The sequence below is a fragment of the Panthera onca genome, chromosome D2 (genome assembly GCF_046562875.1).
Source record: "Panthera onca isolate mPanOnc1 chromosome D2, mPanOnc1 haplotype 2, whole genome shotgun sequence".
Classification (NCBI taxonomy): domain Eukaryota; kingdom Metazoa; phylum Chordata; class Mammalia; order Carnivora; family Felidae; genus Panthera; species Panthera onca.
The window spans coordinates 22,525,025-22,547,041 of NC_138349.1; the positions used below are offsets into that span (position 1 = coordinate 22,525,025).

At 38.4% G+C, this 22,017-nt stretch overlaps 1 long non-coding RNA gene across 1 annotated transcript in view; it reads left to right on the top strand.

Moving 5' to 3' along the window:
* LOC132684927 (uncharacterized) overlaps window positions 1-16,725 on the top strand; it is a 180,716-nt gene extending 163,991 nt beyond the window's left edge. Inside the window, exons 4-5 of the long non-coding RNA XR_009612872.2 lie at window positions 11,733-11,872; window positions 16,574-16,725. This is a non-coding gene — a long non-coding RNA (uncharacterized LOC132684927). The remainder of the gene's footprint in view (window positions 1-11,732; window positions 11,873-16,573) is intronic.
* Window positions 16,726-22,017: the final 5,292 nt, after the last annotated feature.

The window sequence follows — 22,017 nt, forward strand, 5'->3', positions numbered from 1 at the left end:
GCAACTTCTTACTTGACACAGCTCCCAAGACAAGGGAAATAAGAACAAAAATAAACTATTGGAACTCATCAAGAGAAAAAGCTTGTGCACAGCAAAGGAAACAATCAACAAAACTAAAAGGCAACCAACAGAGTGGAAGAAGGTATCTGCCAATGACCTATTGGATAAAGGGTTAGTATCTAAAATCTATAAAGAACTTACCAAACTCAACACCCAAAAAACAAATAATCCAGTAAAGAAATGGGCAGAAGACATGAATAGACATATTTCCAAAGAAGATATCTAAATGGCTATCAGACACATGAAAATATGCTCAACATCACTCATCATCAGGGAAATACAAATCAAAACTACATTGAAATACCACCTCACACTGGTCAGAGTGGCTAAAATGAACAACTCAGGAAACAACAGATGTTGATGAGGATGTGGAGAAAGGGAACCCTCTTGCATTGCCGGCGGGAATGCAAACTGGTGCAGCCTCTCTGGAAAATAGTGTAGAGGTTCTTTAGAAATTAAAGATAGAATTACCCTAAGACCCAGCAACAGCACTACTTGGAATTTATGCAAAGGATACAAGAGTGCTGATTCATAGGGGCCCAAGTCCCCCAGTGTTTATAGCATTATTTTTAGTTTTGAACCCTTCTCATTAAGAAGCTAGCACGCCCTTAATTTTCATGTTAGAAATTTTACATACATTACACACATATATATACATCTAAATATACATACATAAATATACATGTATAATGTGTTCCTGTATACATAATTTGTAACATTTTTTTGCTATGTTAAACCCCTTATGGCTTTTATAGGATTCTCAGTTTTCAAACAAGAATAAACTTAGCAATTCAAAAATTTAATTTATGGGCAGGGTGATCCATAAATTAAAAGGCAAAACTCAGAGTGGCCAGTGTGTGAATGTTGTCAACTTGCAAACAAACATTGGAACAAGACCCATGGACATTTTTCCCCTTGGAGCAAGCCTTTGAAAATGGAAATTAGTCATACTAACTTTAACTTCCATTTCTTTACAAAATGTTGCAGCTGGTCATTTCCTTAAGAGTACCACAGAAAGATGAGGAAAGCAAGTAGTTCCACAGATAACTGCACAGGAATCTTAAATTACTCTCCAAAGACAGGAACCGGAAGGAGGACTGCTGGAAGAATTTACATATATTGCTTGCCTATGTTTCTTTAACATACTTGCAAATATTTTCTTTAACCTTAACTCATATATTCAAAAATCAAATGTAATTTGGAGACTTCTACTCATTTTGAGGAATGAGATTTGGGAAAAACAAATATATATGTATTTTAAAGTTTATTTACTTTTTTTGAGAAAGAGAGAGCACACAGACAGAGGAGAGGGAAAGAGAAAATTCTAAGCAGGCTCTGCACCATCAGTGCAGAGACTGATGCAGACCTTGAACTCACAAACTATGAGATCATGACCTGAGCTGAAATCAAGAGTTGGACACTTAACAAACTGAGCCACCCAGGTGCCCCCAGAAAAGATATATTTATAGTGGCAGTCATTCTATATGTTACCACCATGAGAAACATGGTAAAAGTAGTCAAAAATGTGTATTAGAATGAAGCAGTAAATGCATATATTGAGTGAAGAATGTATGCTACCTCTGGGTTTGAAAGCCTTGTTCTTGAGTAATTTGTCATAAAAATTGGGTGCATGTGTATAAGATTTTGAGTCGTGTATCTATTAAATGGTAAGTTCTTTAGAGACATTATCTCACACCAGGCATACCAGGTCAGTATTTTTATCCTCATGTGATGGATCACTGAACAATTGATTCAAGATATATGGTTTTTATCTAATCAGAGTATATAGCATACAGTGTGTTAGGTGTGGTGGCCGATAAAGGCAAAATGCGTAGGAACTAAGGGATACTAAGTATGACAGGAAATGTCAATAAACATAAAGTATTCTATTTTAAGTACAAAATTGGGTGTTCCAAGCTGTTAACGATTTTTTAAGTAGGGGGGGTAGTGTTAGGGGAGGTCTTGTGGAAACACGATAAAGGAAGAGCTTTCCCTGTATGGGCACCAGTACAAGCAAAGATATTCAGATGGAGAAATGCAATAACCGCCTTGCGAGTTCAATGATGTACATTATGTGGCATAGATCAGTATTAGGAAGGAGGGACTAGATTTAAAGGAATGAGGGTTTATTGGGAAAGGATTCTGCAGAAAATGACATGTCCTGGACTGTTACTCTTTTGCAACTTTTCTTCCCCTCTCTTTGATTCTGCTATGGCTGTGAATCAAGGGATATTGACACTTCATCCTGGGAAAGAAGGTTGGCCCCAGTCCAGCCATTAATAGCTCTTTTGAAGACTGAGGTAGATGAACCATCTCAAGTCATGCTTATGACCATTGAGGAGCACTTAGGAATGCAGCTGCTGGAAGTCACGGTGTTCCCACCACAAGACAGAGTTTGCCTTAGAGAGAATCCAGCAGAGGCCACAGAACCAAGAATGAGAGACAGAATCCTGGTGGCATATCAGAACCGCCAAATACAGCCCTTCCCACAAGTAACAACTTCAATTCCCTTTGTTGGTGGTGGCAGAGTTGTTTTTGTTGCATGAAGGAGAATTTAATAACTTTAAATACAATTGAGCAAAAGATTTTGGGATCTCTAAACAAAAGGTAAATCAGGAGAACACGGATATTTATTACAAAACATCCAAAATGAAGCTGTTCCACTGTGTCCTATTTAGAAATATTAAAGTGTGTGAGGAGCTGCGAAGAGATGCATTTTTCAATAACTAAATGTCATATATTTAGCTTGCACTGTTGGTTTATTATTTCTTTTACGGGAGTAATTTCACATATTGCTGCTTCTGAGAAAGCTGCCCCCCCCCCCCACTCCTCCTGTCCCTTCTCTTCCTTCACCAGGCCCTCAGCCAGTCTGTGTGAGCATTGCTTTTTTTGCCTTTGCTCCTCCACATTTTCCACCTCAGAAAGAGAACCTTCTAACCCTGAACTGGGTAAGGGATAGGTTGCCAAGACAATTATCCTCTTAAAGAGATTGAATCATTTTTATACATCCACTGACTGACATTTTCTATTCCTCATCCCACACTGAAACAAAAAGCAGTGACATGCCGGCCCTCATATCTTAAATGGATTAACCTTGGTTTACTATCTTTGGTTTCTCATGGTCAGAATTTACACTCATAAAACTTGATGTCATGGGTGGGATACAGGTAAATTTGAGTTTATAATGAGAAGGATCCTTTATTGTTCCCAACAGATCTTGTGCTCTGTGTAGGCAGTGATTAAGTAAGCATCTCAGGACTCATAAAAACCTACATAAGTTTCCTGGTAACAGATCTTTATTGAAGCCAGGCTAAGACTGAGCTTAGAGAATAATTATGTAGCCTTTCTCGTCAAGAAGCTGTTTCAGGAATCAGGTAGGGGGGAGATAGGGTGAAGCATGTTGAGGGCCCAGTTGATAACCAACTCTGTTCTCAAGTGTCATCAGGAGTGTAGAGAGGTCTGGTGGGAGGAACATCTCTCATTGGCAGTGGAATTAAAGAAGGGCAAAGTGGATCTCTGAGAAAAGCTTCAGGTTCAATGTGAGTAGCTCTTACGTAGGATAAATTGTTCAGTCACTAACCTTAATAAATAGTGGTCTAAGCAAGTGGGAATGAGCTGGCCATGTACCTATAAGAATTTGGACAAGGCAGAATTAAAACTTTTGAGCCAGGTGGATGGATAGGCTTTAGAATGGAGGCCAAACAGTAGTAATTGAAGTCACATCTCTCCAGGTCTGAGAAGGACAGATTACCAATTGTGGTTAAAAAAAAAAAATCCTACAATGTCCTTGCAAGATTTCTTCTCATTACAGAAATAAATGTTAAGGTATATGTCAGAGAAATAAGAAGAAATAGATAGAAGAAAGAGATTAGTTCCCCCTCATCCTATATTTAATTCACAGTATAGAGGAGAAAGAGAGAGAGAAGAGATTGGGAGAATGGGGTGGGGGTAGTGGAAAGAATGAGTGAGTGAATGAATGAATGAGCATAGAAGAGACATGACAAGAAGAAAGGAATAGGGAAGACAGGAAGAAAGCTCCCAGTGGATGCATCCATCATTCAGTAACTTGCAGGATGAGTGTCATCAGGTTGAAATGAGCATCAACAGTATGGAAGAAATAAAAACCAGAAACTGTGCTATAAGGTGGCAACTTTCAGCACGGGGGCTGGAGTATGTGACAGCTAGGAGAGAGATGTGATACGAAGTCAACCAACTTAGTTTTTTCTTAGAGTCAAGAGATAAACCTCTCAGGTCTAGGTTATTGTTAATTGAATAAGTCCTTCCTTCCTTTTGTAATCTGTTGGTAGTGGTAACTTCTCCCTCACCCTCTCTCCATTCTCCTTTCTGTTTAAAAAAAAATTAGTGCATCAAATCATCGGATTCTGAGAGCAGCATGAGGCTGGGCCAAGTGTGTCCCAGTTTGACATATGCTGATTATGCCTGAAAAAAGTAAAGATCTAGCACATGTGATGTGGGTTAGAATGGCAGCCAGACCTATCTGGGTATGATGTCTTACACAACAATGCATAAATGCTGTGGCCTTACTAAGTTCGCTAATCTCTCTAAGACTCGGTTACCTTATCTTTAAAATGTGAATAAATGCATTCATTTTAGGATTGTAATGAAGAATGAAATGCAGAAGTGCTTACTATCATTCTTGGCATTGAATATTATAAAATGCCATAGGAATGAGGTAAACAAAGAATCCAAGATGAAGTTCTTGATACTGAGGGGGAGCAAGAGGCAGTATAGGGTCCTAAAAAAAGCTTTGGCTTGGGAGATAGGCAGCCCTCAGTTAAAATTCCAGCCCTTGGATGTACCAACTCTTTGCAATGGATATGCCATTTTAATTTTCTTAGCTTGCCCATCAGCAAATGGAAATAATAAATCCACCCTGTGGCTCTTGTAAGGATTATTCTTAATACTTAGAAAAGAGCAGCTTAATCATGCAAAGGAATGATTTATAGGAAGAGAATAAGGAAAGACTATGTGTCCTTCTTATGCTACCTCTTGACTTAGGCTAAAAAGATTGGGATGATAATGAATAGTCCAGATAAAGACTATCAATCCCTGATCAGAAGGTGCAAAAATTTCTTTGACGTGTTAATTGGGGACTGAAAAACATCTCTCATTGGCAGTGGAATTAATGTCTAAAGGCTGGAGATGGTGGGGAAAAAAAAAAAAACAACAGAGTAAACTGTTGCATGTTTAGAGCTGACAGCTACTAATGTGAGTGTCCTGTAAAAAAGGTAGGGCAAGCAGGAAAAATAAACCTATCAAATAATCACCTTAACAAGTAGTGTTTGCCTCTGTTAGACTCACTCAGACCTGTCTTTGTGATGAAACCATGCAGCCAGATCTTCAGAAGTTTCCAGATCCCAGAAAATTAAAACTTGCAGAAATCCAGGACATGGCTACTTAGCTTCTTCTTTATATTCCTTATTTCTACTTCTCATGGTTTCTCTCTGGTTTTTCTCTCCTCTTTCAGAAAACTTTTCTCTGCTACAGAGGTCATATGGTGGTAGTAGACAGCTTCCCTCAATTCTCAAATGCACATATTGTAATTCCACACATAGGCACAGACTCCCTCTGGCCAAATCAGCTTCTGGTTTGCATTCACAACACCTATTAGAGAGGTGATACTTACCTAACTTGCAGCAAGTGCCAGAGGCCAGAGGGTCAGGGTCATACTGTTGGCAAGAAAACAGTATGAGCTAGTAGGTACTACAAAAGGCAAATAAGCAATAGTTGCCCAAAGAGTTCCCCACTTTACACAGGGCATTTAGTAGCAGTTTTTCTCACTGGTTTGCTTCAAGTGAAGCAATGGGAAATGGACATGCTAAGACAAGAAATGTTCAACTGGACAGAGTCTGGAGGAAGAAATATGGCGGACTGTTGTTTTCCTCAGTCAGAAGAAGTGGGGATTAGAGATTTTTTCCATCACTACCTTCATATTTCAATTTCCCATCAGAAAACATTTGGTTTTTACATTAGGCTAAGAATTTTCTTGGGGAGTCAGTGTGTAAAAGTTTCCCACTACTTCCTGTTCAAATAAAAAACCATGGCTCGGGGCGCCTGGGTGGCGCAGTCGGTTAAGCGTCCGACTTCAGCCAGGTCACGATCTCGCGGTCCGTGAGTTCGAGCCCCGCGTCAGGCTCTGGGCTGATGGCTCGGAGCCTGGAGCCTGTTTCCGATTCTGTGTCTCCCTCTCTCTCTGCCCCTCCCCCGTTCATGCTCTGTCTCTCTCTGTCCCAAAAAATAAATAAAAAACGTTGAAAAAAAATTTTTAAAAAAACCATGGCTGCAGGGAATGCACCAAATCCCACTCAGTTAAAAAATATACCCAGCATTAATCCAGTAATTATCTGCTTTGAGGGTTAATCAACCTTCCCGTAAGTTAAACAATAAATTTCATAGTCTTTTCCCACTCATTAAGAATAACTGCCAGGTGACACTCTCTGCATTTTCTCTGCTCTACACCCCGAGTTGCACAGATAAATTCTTCTGTCATTTTTAATGGAAGCATCTATATGAATTTGAAACTTTTACTATGTTAGCTTTTTCATTGATAAATTTCCAAAATTAGCTAATTTTAAGGTCTTGTAAATCACAATGCTGGGTTAATGAAGAATGACAGGAAATGAGTTTAGCACAAGTTGCGGGCAATAGCAGTCGGTCTTGGTCCTCTTTCTGACCATCTGAGTGAAACTCCAGTCCTTTCTCCAGCTTAACTCTGTATCTGAGCTTCAATTCAGCATTATGTCAGCCTGGAGTTGGCAAATTTGTTACATCTCAGGCACTGGAATGGATTAATAGTGCTGTCTAGAATAGGTGTTGAGAAGGACGGAGGGTTTTGTCTAGACTCTATTTGCAAAGAAGGCAAAGGTTGACATTATTGACTCTCCTAGAAGAGAAGAGATTACCAACATGTATCTATACATACTGCCATTCTATGCATACTGCTGGTTCTATCAACAGGAGCCTGGGGAGTGCCACTGAGCCCATACTGGCATTAAGTCATTCGGAATATGACTGACACTCAACATATGTAACTATGCTCAACACATCCTCTCTCTCCATCTCCCTCTCCTATCTCTCCCCACCCTCCACTAATTAGCCTACAAAGAACATGCTACTAACTTACAAGTCAGGACTCGAGGCATTGAGTAGTAACGTTCCCATGATCACATAGCTAGGGAGTGGAAGAACTGGGAATCAAGGCCAGACAATCTGAGTCCAGTGCTCTCAAGTCCTGCACTGTATGGACTCCAGAGTGTAGGGAATTAACACTAACAGACCTGAATGCTGGACAATCGACTAGAGACCTTTAGCAGCTCCATATGTGCTCCTTTGTACCAGCCTCACTGCTAACTTGATTCAGATCCCTCGTGGTCTCTTTTACCTCCACAACAACACTGTGGGATAGCTGTAATTACTCTTAAATATGCACCTTGGAACCACTTGCAAATAGTAAAAATTGTGACCATTATAACCCAAAATAACAAGGAGATTCAAGTATATCCCACCCTATAGTTAAGATACTGGCATCTGGAGAAGACTGCAATAGAAACAGGAAGACAAACATATTTGCAAGTACCTATTAAGGTTCAAAATGGTTTATTTCAAAAAAGAACTTTTTTAAGGGACAAATAAAAAAAATCTGTTTGCAGTGGAATGCTATATTTGTATATATTTATTGTCAAAGAGTGTCAAATCTACTTCACTGCAGGTAAATATTTTATGAACTCATTTGTGTTTATAACTCATTGTGTAGCTCATTTCTCATCTGTCAGTTATTTACGCTTTATTTTAAAGGACAACAAATTCATAAAAATTACAGTATTAGCAAAGCTTCCCATCAGCCACTTCTCCCTCCCTAAGTAATTTGTGTCTAGAGAATCAGTTTCAGACTGATTTATTTTTTATCAAACCTTTGCTTGGAAAAGTCCCTTTTTTGCTTATGACCAGCACAGATAAATCTTGGACTCCTCATTCTCAATCCATTGCCTAGGCAACACACACAGATGGTCAATAGTTCACACAAGTAGGCAACAGACCATGTAAACAAGCCTTCAAATTATTACCAGCACATCTTGGTAATAAAGTCAACATTCTGCCTAAGAGCTGATTGCATGTATACACCTCCACATCAGTCCCCTTGGGAAACACAACAACTAGGCTTTCCAATGCTGTATGATTTCAACCTATTATTAGCATGGCTGCTTCACCAGATAGTGTGGACATCAGAGAAAGTACCCTCAGTTGGCAGAAAAGGGGTTGATTTTTCTGTACCAGTTTTTTTAGAGTCAGAAAGGTTTGTATATAAGAACTAACAGAAAAGGGGTAATGTCAGTATGCCAAATGGAAAGTTGGAACTGTACCTACAAGCCAAACTGAAGACAAGCAAAGTGGCCCCATGATGCAGTGGGAGAAGCAGGGACTATCGCAAATACAGACCCAGGATCCAGTCCTCCATTGACCATTTACCATCTGTGAGACTGCTGAGCAGTTTACTTAATACTGCAGGCTCTTTCATCATCTCTGAAACAGAGATAATGGTAGTCCAGATTGTTGTGACAGTTAAAGGAGAAATTTTAATGTCCACAACACTCTGGCTAAATGTCTGCATCAAGGTAGTTGTTCACCAAAGTCAGTTCCATGACTAGTACCCTCTAGCATCACCCAGGAGAAAGATTTAATTTGAGTCCCAAACCTATCATTTCAGCAAAGACATCTTGTTAATTTCCAAATGAACAGCTCTACAGGAGAAAACCCCTCTTTTATTGAACACTAAGGATACTGGGGCTGCCATTTCCCTCCGTGTGTGTGTGTGTGTGTGTGTGTGTGTGTGTGGTGCTTTGAGCAGGGCTGTCCACCAATTTTAAGATTATTTTCCTTCAACCCATCTGGCAACCTCTATTGCCTCTCTATTGTTTAACAACCTCTATTGTTTAACTTGTTCTTTCTTCTGAGTAATTGTACCCTACACCCCCACTTCAATATACTCTTGAGAAATCATCACTTTTTCCATTCTCTGTCCATTAAATTCAGGTTGGGTGAACTGTACATCCCGGTTCCAAAGGTAAGTGCATAACTCAGGCCCTGGCCAGTGAAAGCTTTCACTGGTGCTTTCATTAAAGCAAATTCAGAGAAGGCTATTTTTTTCTTTCAGAGATGGTGGGCCAGAACTCAATATATGAAGAATGTTTCTCCATAATGAGTTTAACACTGGGACAGAGAGGGGGAAAATATAGATTTTGTTGGCATGATTTGAGACCTTTGATCAGCTGTGTCTGAAGTGTGACCATTTTGATATTAGCACAAGGTACTAAAGGATGAGGGACACCTAATTCAGACTGGGTTTAGAGCCAGAGATGTCTTCTCAGAGAGTAGTGTTTGGTCATGATCAGCTAGGAAAAGAATGTCATGTGAGCCTTGAAAAGGAAGCACAAGTGCACCCCTATGTTAATATGAAAGAAGATAGAGGTTTCGGCAATGGGAAAAATTGAGAAAGATTGAAAATACAGTTTGATGGGACAGCTATGTGGTGGAACATTTTTGTTATTGGTATGTTCGTATTTTTCTTTTTCACTCATCACCCCTTAGCTGCAAAAGTGAAATGGTGGAAAAACTCCCAAGAATTAGTGTAACAAATAAAGACCATATGTTTATGAAGAAGAAAAGCTGAATTATCTGGATAATAAATCAATTCAAAGAAATAAGATAGAACAAAATGTTAATGAGAAAATAAACGAGAGTAATATTTACAATCAGCAGGATGGTTCAAAATGCCTACTAGGGGCAGAAAGGAACATCTTCATTTACATAAAACGATATAAACTGGCTTCTTGTGTAGAATATAAAATATTTACTCCTTCCACGCCACATCCATTTCGTCCTTTAATGTGTCCCTTCCTACCTCTTCAGGAAAATGCCAGTAAATTTTTCCCATATAAGTCCAGCCCACAGCTTACTCCTTGTCTTCCATCATTATGATTTTGCTGTTATCTTCACCAAACAGAGTTCAATAAATATTTGTCCCATCAATGAATAAGTGGATAGTAAAAACAACGTACATTGAATTATTTGTTTATTTATTCAATAAGCAATTATTGAGCTCAGACTATTAGGCACTGGGGAGATGGAAATGAAAGATTCATTACTTGACCTCAAGGAGCTCACACATGACTGCTTGCCAGAGGAGAATTTCCTAAGAGCAGGATTTGTTTCTCCTTTTCTCCTTCTTTGTGTGTGTGTGTCTGGAGTCACAAGATGAAATATCTGAAATGTGAATAAATATTTATTCACATACTCTGCCCATTTCATGGGGAATGAGTAATTTTCATTGCAAGAAAGGTGAAGTTGTCCAGGAGGTGGCGTCAGGCTTTGTATTTACTGAATTCCTCATGATGTCTGCTATGAAAATGAATGGAAGGTATCGTAGGCCTCCAAGAACCCTGACTTTTTCAAAGCTGAGCACTCAGCCTTTCTGCTACAGAGCTGGGGAATTGTCAGAACGGAAGTCCTAAGGTGGGATTACTGCCAGGAGCAAGGGGACACCAAGGATTGGGGTCTATCAGCACAGTGTATGCAAATATTGGTATCTTCACAAGATGGTCAATTGTCCCTTCTGGCTGCAGTGCGGGAGGATATAGAATCTGGAAAAAGGGAAAGAGTTTTGTTTTTATTGAAAAGAATCCTTAATGCTAAAGTTCTAAATTATCCCAGCATTAATAGATTTGCTTGAGTCATAAGTCATGTATCAAACTCAATCAACTTTGAATATTTTTTTAAAATTTTTTAATATTTATTTATTTTTGATAGGGGAAGGGAGAGAGAGAGACAGAGAGAGAAAGAGAGAGAGAACAGGAGCAGGCGAGGGGCAGGGAGAGAGTGAGACACAGAATCCAAAGCAGGCTCCAGGCTCTGAGCTGTCAGCACAGAGCCTGATGCAGGGCTCGAACCCACGAGCAGTGAGATTATGACCAGATCCAACCCAGTCACTCCTCAACTTTGAAAATTTTAACTAGATAGGAGCTGGTATTATGTGTCCATTGCTGCAAATGATACTGTAACAGAATATTTTTGTTTATAGTAGATTTCTTTTGTTTTTATATTTTCTATCTTTTGAGAAAGAATATGTAGGAATGTAATAGAGGCCAGATGATGAGTTTCTAGCCCTTCTTTAACAACTAGGAGGATTTTTATTGAGAAAAGATACTTAGTATCTTAGACTCTGTGCCTCTATCACCTTCATCTAGAAAATGGGGATGATGCTCCTAGAATATTGAGTTGAGAGTTTATGTAGGATCCTGTGGGCACACTGTCATGATCATTCCCTGTTCTGAACCTCCCTCTGAATCTTCTTTTTCTTCTAATTGGAGTCTGAGACACAGTACTTCACATCGCCTTTTCTTATTAGATTGAGGACAAAGATAGGATCTTACTATAATCACAGCACAGAGTAGGTGCTCAGTTAACGTACTTGGAAGAGGAGGGAGAGGAGGCAAAAATAATATTTATTCATTTACTCATTCACTCATTCACCAAATACATATAGGAGCAAGTGCCATTTAAAGAACAGTTATCATGGTTTACAGCCAGTAAGACAGTATGACCTTGACTTCAGTTCTCCTTTTGTTTCACCAACTGATTCCCTTGTGTTTTCCCAGGACATTGGCCTTCAGGTATGATGCTCATTTTGTCATCCTGCGAGGCTCACAGAGACCTAAAGCATGGTACACATCTCAACATGTACTGAATAAGTTGGAAAAGAGGAGGACCAAACTGGAAGTGTTGGACTGGTTTGCAGGTGACATGTACCTTTACCAATTCATTTCTCTGAGTACTAATTTTCTCCAGCTAATGGGGGCAGGATGTATTGATGTCTGAGAAAGCAAATCCCCCCATGCTCCAGCCTGCCTTTTGTTCTGTAGGACAAATGTTTTGCATAACACAAGTGTTTTATGTATTAACCAGTATCTATTTGTAAAAATAGGATATAATGAAATGAACATATATTTTGGAAGTAACAGATCCTAGGTTTAAATCCAATCTCTACCATAACCTATGATCTTAAAAAATACTTAACTTCTCTGCACCTCATTTTCTCTTCTTAAATACAGGGTAACAATATTTACCTCATGGTAAGCTTAAATGAAATAATGCATGTCACTAGCCTGGTCTGTATGTAAGGTAGGAAATAAGTAATAAAGTCTCTAAAACCTAAGGATTCTAAGATGCCAAGATTCAACAGTCAAATTTGAAAAAAAAAATCACTATTTAACAAAGTTTAGTCTGATTTGTCATAATCCTAAATATATAAGTGTATTCGTTTTTATTTAGTTCTTTTTTGGTAGGAGAAGGTCAGAGTCATTTCAGAATCAAGGCCAAGCCTTGACAACCTCCCTACCACCCAAAATCCAGTGTTGGTAGTAACACACGTTTCACAAGCACCTGCCGTTCTCAACTGGCTCACAGGATCATGTTCTCTATGGATGGATAGCAGGAGGTCTTGGATTATTTCCCAAATCAGGAGCTGTTTCTGGAGTTAGAATATTTGTCCTGAAATTCTTTAATCACTTAGCATCCTCTCTTCACAGATTTAATCTTTCTTCCAAGTGACCTAATGTTGCAGATAAATGCTTCCTGTGGTCTGGGAATTCATAATGGGCAGTAATTAATTACAGGTTAAGAAAATAAAATAGGAAATAAGGTAGTAGTTTTCAACTTCTAAATGGAGAGAGTCAAGGGTTGGACCTCAAGTAATTGGTTTCCTGATAAAGTTTTCCTCCAGGGGCTCTGAGAGACCTTTTATTTTAATAAGTATTTGCCAAGATTAGAGTTTTCTGTAAGCTACTGCCACCCCATTACAATGAAGAAAGACTGAAGGGTCTAAAGTCTACAACAGTCTCCAAGATTTGCTGGATTCAAAAGGGATATCATACCAAAAATAACAATGCAGCTGGAGGGTGATTAGTTTCCCTTCTCCAAGTCACCCAAGGGATCTTATTTGAATTTTATGATTGTGCAGAGTTGAGACTCAGGGTAGATGGGATTTGTTCTGTCAAAAGTTTCTAAATTAGAGCTAAGTCTTCCTTATCCCCAAAACTGAGCCTCTACCTAGAGCCCCACTCTGCCAGATAATTAAGAAAGCTCTAGGTTTTTATCAATTATGGAATAGTTTCTGTTTTTATTACTGATATAATAAGTGACCCTCAATATTTGAATTAATCAATGACTTAGCCATTTAGAGTTGTTCTCTTCTCTTTTAAGGCTTCACTGTATCTTTCTCGTTGGGGAGGTAGGATGTATACATTCAAAATGATACCTAGTATGGCATGCTGTAACAAGCGTTGAAGAAAACAAACAAACGAGTGTTGAAGAAAGTAGTTCTGACTTCACTAGTGGCTTCTGTGATAAGTGAAGTTTTCCTAGAGAAAGTGACAGCTAACTGTGATGTTCAAATAAATAGGATTTAGGGGAGTAGAAAAATGAGGTAATCTTGGAAAATGGTATCTCTATTAATGCAGAATCTGCATCATCTATATCTCTATCTCTACCTCTGTATCTATATCTATCTATGTCAATCTATATTGATAGAGATAGATATAGACAGATATAGATACAGAGGTAGAGATAGAGATAGAGATAGAGATAGAGATAGAGATAGAGATAGAGATAGAGATAGAGATACATGTTTTATTTTGGTATGGTAGCACTTTTACACATCTTCATTCAAGAGTTGGAGTCTAATTCCATACCCTTGAGTATATCCTGGCCTTACTGACTTGCTTATAACCAATAGAATGTAGCAAAATGATGACACATGACCTCCAAGGCTAAATCATAAAAGGTGTTCCAGCTTCTGCCTGGCTCCCTCTTTTAGGGTAGATGTGACTAAAGAACTCTAAACTGCCATCTAGAACCCTGTCTACCTTAAAGCTGCCTTACTGGGGAACCCATGGAGAAACTACATGGAAGAAAATGGAGAAGCCTAAGGAGATCTGCTGATTTATCCCCCAGGTCTTCAAATCTTCCCAGTTCAAGTCCCACACATGGAACTAAAGAAGACCTCAAGCAGCCACCTCTCTTCAACTGCATGAGAAGACCAAACAAAGAGTACCCAACTTAGTTCAGACAACCCCAAGAGCCATGAGAGACAATAATCATAAATGATTGTTGTTGCTCATGTCTCTAAATTTTGGGTATATGATTACATAGCAATAGATAACAAAAATAGGAGAATAGTAACTGTATGATCAGTCTGGCTGGAGAAAAAAATATATTTATCATCTTGGAGATAAGAGTGAAACAAAACTGGAAAGCATGGTTAGGCTAGCCCAAGGGAAACTTGAATTTTGCACTGAAAAGTTCAGTATTTTCTCTTTGACGAAAGTAAAGCATTTGGCATCTTCAGAAGATAATTCCTGGCAGGGGTGTGCAGACCAAGACTTGGAAAGAGGTGACTAAGTCTGGGTAAGAAAATTATTGGAAAACTCTAATGATTCACGAATCGCACAATGAAAGTTCTAAAAGAGGGGTGGGGTGGAAATGTATATGTATGGGACTAATTCCAAATTTATATGTATAAAAAAAGTCTCAGTTTGTTGGGCAGGTCAAACACCTTCCCCTTATTCTTGTTTTCTTGCCTTTATAGTGCCTTCCACATGCTCAGCACAGGGTTGGCCCTCAACATGTAGTCATGGGCAAGAAACAAAGCATGGTGTAATAAAAATATTTTTGAATTAAGAGAAGCAATTGATTCTAATTTTGGCTTCAAAACTTACTGATCATGTAAAAATTAAGTAAATTCCACGGGACTAATTTTCTTCTCTTGAAAATATAATAATATTATCTGCCTCATAGGCTTGCTACAAGTGATTCATCTTCCTTTAAACCTCTCCTTAACCAATTGTATCGGTACTTGGGGTTTCTACTGCCTCGCATTGGCAGACCTTCTGAACGTTAAGTCTCTAACATCAATCTGTCCCCCTAGTCCAGATGATAGATCCACCTGGCATATTCGTTTGGGCGCCTACAGATAAACATGTCAAGAATGAAACTGGTCACCTCCTTATTCCAAATTTCCCCTTGCCACCACAAACATTTGAATGCTTGTTCAGGGGTGCCTGGGCAGCTCAGTTGATTAAGCGTCCAAATCTTGATTTCAGCTCAGGTCATGATCTCAGGGTTCCTGAGCTTGCATGCATTCTCTTTCTCTCACAATAAATAAATAAACTTAAAAAAAAAAAGAGGAATGCTTATTCAAAGGAGCTATCTTAACCAAGAGAAATAAATTTGAATAACAAAATCTGGCTCCAGTGAGAAATTATCAAGAGGAAAATATTTGATTTGGAAAACTGCCCATAACTGGCTTACCATCATAACCAGCTATCCTTTCAAACCAAATCTAGCTTTGTCCAAGTTACCCATTGTGCCCTGCATTTATTAAGTGTCTACTAGATATTAATGAGTTAATGAATGGAAAGCCTGATGTACAGTGTATATACATAGAACTGATGGATTTAAAAGTCACATGCCTACATTCACATACTTTAGGGCACCTATAGCTGAATCAGCCATATCGCAAACCAAGAGACAAACAAACAAACAAAAAAAGTAAAGTAAAATATATACTCAGGATGCCCAAGGATTGATAGACTGTATGTTTGTGATCATAAATTCATTTCTTATTGTCTCCAAAATATCTCGTAATTTCCTTTACTTAGAAAACACAAAACATCTACAATGACACCTGACTTAAGGTGACTTAAAGGCTTCTCTGAAAACATAGGATGAGAAATCAAATCACTGTTAACACACAGAATTCTGAAGAATATTAATTTGTATTTCTATTTGAAAGGAACCAGACAGCATAGTATAGTCCGGGTTTGGGTACCAGAGCACATATGTATCCTAAGCAAAACATAAGGAGGTAAAATTATGATCATTTCTCCCTGCTAATCTCAAGTGGAAAGGGATTCTGAACTCCTTTGAGACCTTCTAAAAGGTCCTCTTGGCACTTTCTCACTCTCTACCTCTGGTCAAAGAGAACTCTTAGCTGGATTTCAAATCAATCTTAATTAAGATCACAGCTGAGATAAGAGCTTCCCTTCTGTTCTGAATAATTGAACTTTTATTTGAGGTAGGTTTGACGCATTCTTTTACATAACCAGGAATGTGAAAGAAACTATAGTTCCTCATTCTAGAAGATTCTCATAAATCAGTGGGGTAGGGAGTTTTGAAGAGTTTCTTGTGCTCTTTTTCTTAGTGGCTGTTTTTTTGTTTCTTTTTGCTTCCCCTCCCCCACCGCCCTTTAGCAGCCTGAGCTGATTTACATTTGGCAGATTTGGAGGCCACTGGGGCAAAGCCCAGGTTTACTGAGGGTGACTGGGGAAGCTTAGGCTGGTGGAAAAGCACAAACCAAACTATAATTTGCACAAAAGGAAGACAGGCTCGGATGCCAGCTGTTTTCTGAAAGCCTAAACCTGCTTCTGTCTTGCTTTTCCAGTTATTATCTATATGCAGGATCAGCTGTCACTGATTTCAAGGAACAAGTCATGAACGCAATGATGTCAGCTACTTCTGCGCCCTCCATACAGCACAAGGGAAGTTACTGTTCCGCCCAAACCCTTAGGAACCCCCTCTTTAGGAGCTAGTTAAAAAGACCCTAAATCATAATAAAAATCATTCTTTCTTCTAACCATAGGAAAAACTGATACTTACATAAACCAAACCCATTATCAAAAAATATTTAAGTACAATTAGAGGTAAATGTTTATCAAAGAGAGCCATTTAATAACTTTATTTAGAAAGTTTTGTTCCTCTGAAGAACTAAGCATAAGCTATAACCTCATCTTTTCAAAGTTATCAGAAATGCCGAAGCTAGTATTTTTATTGCTTGCTTGTTTGTTTGTTTGTTTGTTTTTAAGTAAGCTTCATGCCCAATATGGGTCTTGAACTCACGACCTGGAGATCAAGAGTCACATGCTCTGCTGGCTGAGCCAGCCAGGCATCCCCAGAGATAATATCTTTAAAATATAATATTTCTTGAACACAAGAAGGAAGGACTTCAGATGAGAGACACAGAGACATCCTAAAAATGGTAGAAATCAAAAGAGAATGAGTGGATTCCAGTTCCAGCAATGCCAGAGTACCTTTTATTAACCCGTCTTAAAAAAAAAAATTAAAACTCTGGAAAAATTATTAAAAAATGCTGTTTGCCATCCTGAAGAAGGACAAGAAGCAGGCAAAAACTCGAAGCCATTTGAACTTTGGAGGGAGTAAAATGGTATTTTTTGAGATCAGTGTTTTATGGATTTTACCGTTGGGGCATTCTGCATTACTCTGGTATACAACTCATGTTGTAAATGGCAGGGTTACGAGATTGAGGTGATAGAAGACAGACTGTAGTTGAAATAGTGGCTGGAAATTGAAGGAATCATCCTAAAAAGGAAAGAGCCATAGTTGAGGCATCCCCCAAATTTATATATTAACTCCTCAAACCCACAGCTGACCCTGCATTTCACATACACAGGGAAAACTCCAGAGAACCCAGAGGAAAGCAGTAAGTGCAAAACTGAAAGAACTGAGCATAAATTTGGGCTGCTCAAACCACAATAGGTAGAGGGGAGTCTGAGGTTTGAATCCTACTAAATTATATAGTTGGTAAAAACATTGTGATTCCATTGAGACTCCAGAGGCATTAAGCCTTAGGAATATAGACAAGATTCCAGAACTAAGAATTCTTAAGTTCGTAAGACTAAGGGAAAACCTGTAGGTAAACAAAAACACCATTACAGAGCACAAACCTAAGAATGCACAATGTCAGTGTGATTACCTACTAATTGTTTATTAGAATAAAAGTGATCACTCCTCAGAGGAAAATAGCTGAAGCCAGAATCTACAATTTAACATATCTAACATATGATTTTCTCCAGTATACCAAATTTTCTAGGAATGTGAAGAAACAGAGCAATTTTAGTTAAGATTTAAAAAAAAATAGCAGTCAAAAAAAAACGTGTCAGTATTACACAGGTGTTAAAGTTAGCAGAAAAGGAGAAATCTCAAGGTGAAAATGCAACAGATAAATTAGCTGCCTGTAAAAGAAGTAAATCGAAATTCTAGGATCTCAAAATGAAATATACGAATTGAAAAACATACTGATGCTGTTATGAGCCAACTGAACAGCAAAAAAAAGATAGGGTCAGTGATAATGAAAACAAATCAATAAAAAATACTCAATTAGAAAAACAATGTAGAAAACAGATGAGGAAAGTTTCAGTAACCCATGAGATAATCCAGTGACTTACTATCTGTGTATTTGAAACTCTACAAGAAGAGGAGAGAAAGAGTAGTGATTTCTTACCAACCCTTACAATAATTATCACTAATATTTATTAAGCATTTGCCATGTACTAGGCATTATGCTAAACCATTTCATACAGAGTAGTACATTTAGTTCTCTTATTGACCCCATGTGTTAGGTATTAGTACACTCCCATTTCACAGATGTGTAAAATGAGACTCAGAGAACTTAACTGGCTTCCCCCAAGGTCCCAGAGGGACAGAAAAACCTAAATACTGCCACACATATCTTTAGTCTGTCTAATCTCCATGTTTGTGGCTCTTAATACATCTTACCTTTTATTAATAAGAGTTTTATAAAATATTTTAAATCTATTCCTACTAAATTTTTAATGGGGATGTTATTCTCCTTCCTCTACTGACAAACTAAGAAGAAAGTATTCCAGGCATTATCATGTCACAGAAACATTTTACAGATGGAGAAAAAAAATATGGTGTTTTAGAAACAGTTCCTGTGAACGTGCATGAGCCAATTATACAAAATTTCTTTCCATGTCCATGGTCAGTGGCATCAGACTAATAGCTTAAAATCGGCATAATAGAGCATTTACACGAGAGAGGTTGCCAAACACTACAAACTGGAACTTGATTTCCACCCTCATTTCTCTTCTTCTCCCTGCCGGAAGTTACAAACATTTGCCAGGGTACAACTGATATTTGCCAGTATACTACTGGATCCTACCTCAGTGGTTTGAAATAAAACATATTTTTTCATGAACACATGTAAAAAAAAATCAAAAATAAAACTTACCTTCATGGGTAGCATGAATCCAGGAGTACAATATCATTTTTTTCCATATATATGTGTGGGCTCCACTTTCTTCTCTGCATGGGCCCCACTTTCAGACAGGATCTCCCTTTGTGATGAAAAGAAGGCTAGAGAAATTTCAGGAGGAAAAGGAAATACAAAAAGCGTGTCCCTTTCTTGGGTGTGCCAACTGTCTCCTAAGATTAGTTTTATTGGTTCCAGTCCTGTTCCCTAACTACCTGCACATCCAATTTTGTGACCAAGGGAGGTGTTCAATCCTAAATTGCATACCTCTCTCTCTCTCTTTGTTGGGGTCAGTTCCACCAAAGCACACAACTTGAGATTAAATGAATTTCAGTTGCTCAGAGTAATGAGGGTATTTTTACTAGAGAAAGGGAATCCCAAGTTGCATGGCTAAAATAATAACAGATACACACTTTATCCAGCATGTACATGCATATTCTATTTTAATCTATGCTAGGAAATAACTCATGCAATAAGGCTGATAAGACTTTCCAAAATTATGGAGACCTTGGCCTTGCTACAACATGTAGGTCTTTTATGCCCATTGGAGGCCTCTCTCACACAACACTGTCCTTACAACTGAAATATTTGAGTCGGATCTCTACCAAACTCCTTAGCAACCAAATCTTGCCCACATAGTGCCTTAGATGCTGTCCATCCACCTAGCATAGTTTCAGGGAGGTGTAGGCTAATGACACTGACTTATTTCAATGCTGCGGAGAAAAAAAAAAGGAATGGCAAAAACTTTATTTTTCTAATGTTAACAAGAGTATGTATATACATACAAGAATATGAGTTTAATCTTCTGTGTTTTTTTCCTACCGATCTGGGATTTAGCATAAGAAATATTAAATTCAATCTAAAACCTTGAGAAAGAATGTGATTCTATGTTTTAGTCTTATTTAAAATGAATGAGGCTGCCAGTTCCCATTTCAGCAACGATATTTTCTAAAGCTATGCTTTGTAGGTTGGTCCTGCTGCACACACACGGATTACCAGAGACAAACTACTCGGGTTTCCAGAGCAGAGGAGTGGTCCTTTGAGACACAACTAAAGAGACAAGCAGAGACAGATAAATCTCTTGACTTTCAACTTATTTTCCCCTTTTCATTTCCCTTTGTTCTTTGAATAGGGTCACATTGCTGTCACAAATGGTTCATTCTTCCGTGACTGTGTTTACCATCCCTTTTGCCCAAAGTGAAGCTGGTCCACAGATTTTCAGCCCATGCCTTTGGTGGGGACAAGGGATTCCGTTTGTCAGATGCCCAGTAACATTTAACTATTATAAAACAAAACCAAACAACAACAAAAACCATGTATGTTCTCCATGTTGGATCAAGAGATGACTTTCTCTCTACAACGCAATGTACTTTTAAATTGTTTGGATCTCAGATCTTGCCGTCACTACTTTGGACATGCACAGATGTGTGTACCCTTTATTTTCAATATTCTCTCAACTTTTTACTAACCTAAGCCCTGTATTTATTACAACTTCACATTTATTCACACAAAAAAACCTTTCCCTACCACAAAAATCTTTTTCATCTGTCCAGTCTAAATCCTGACCACATTTTAAGACCTAATTCTTATCTTACCACTTCCTTCCCAAACCATCACTATGTTCATTGCTCAACCATTGAAACCCCATATCATTTCTCACTTAAATGCACATAATTCATTTTAATACTTGTTCATGGGAGTTCTCTTTTTCTTACCTATTTCTCATATTTTGTTTTGTTTTGTTATGTTTACATTTTTAGAGCCAAAGCAGCCTCCATACCCCTGAGGAGCTCTGCTCACAACTTTGTATTCCTTACACAAAAGTTTCTAGTAATACTCGCTGCTATGGTGAGCCCAACTATTTCCACGTGTGTTAGCACGTTTCTCTAACTACTGATGTGTTAATTCTCAAATTTTCCATATCTTAATATTATCTAGGGAGTTTGGGAATATGTATGTAAAGAGTTTTCAATGTAGAGGATCTTGGATAGACTCAGGAATTTTACTTCCATTTTCATAACGTTAACACAAATTATTCTGAGGCAGATGAGAAAAAAACTAAACTGAAAAAATGTTAGTGAGGAACTTTTACCTGATTCTTTCCAGAGTGTTCCTAAATCATTAGTAAATGCTGTCCTAATAAATGAGAACATCTCTGCTCACCACACATCCCTCAAAATCCTAATCACTTAAAAAAAAAAGTGAAAACCAGAAGTAGAAAAGATCGCTGCTGAGAATGTGTAGTTTGAAGACACCTAGCTGCTACCTCTGGACGTGGAGATGCTAAGTAGCACAGGTCTTTTACAAGTGAATTTTCCAGATTAATGATGCCACAGAAGAAAGCCATACACTTGGGTGGCCAATATGTTTTGCAACACTCTAAGATTTGCTAAAGTCATGACCAGCTGAAATGCGAGCCATCATTTACCTAACAAATCAGGTACCTAAGTAATCTGATTACTCTCATTTTGTTCCCTTACCAGTTGTTGGGAAATGGTCATTAAATAATTCAATCCTATTTACAGTCCAGACTTTTTATATGATCAGGGTCATCTCACAGATGGAGCCTTCTGCATGTCTACCATATAAGAAGCTCTGGGGTGGGGCAGATAGTGAGTAGTTTCAGGGGCTCATCAGTGCTCATTAACAGGTCTAATGTGGTTTTCTCCTGTGAAGCTCCAGAAACCATGGACTCGGGAGACACGTGAGACAACAGGTGTAGCAGGGAGGCAAAACAGAAACAGGAGACACGGGTTCTGGTGCCCAGTGTGTACAAAATAAGGATAGTGATGTTTATCAAGCTCTCAGCTAAAAAT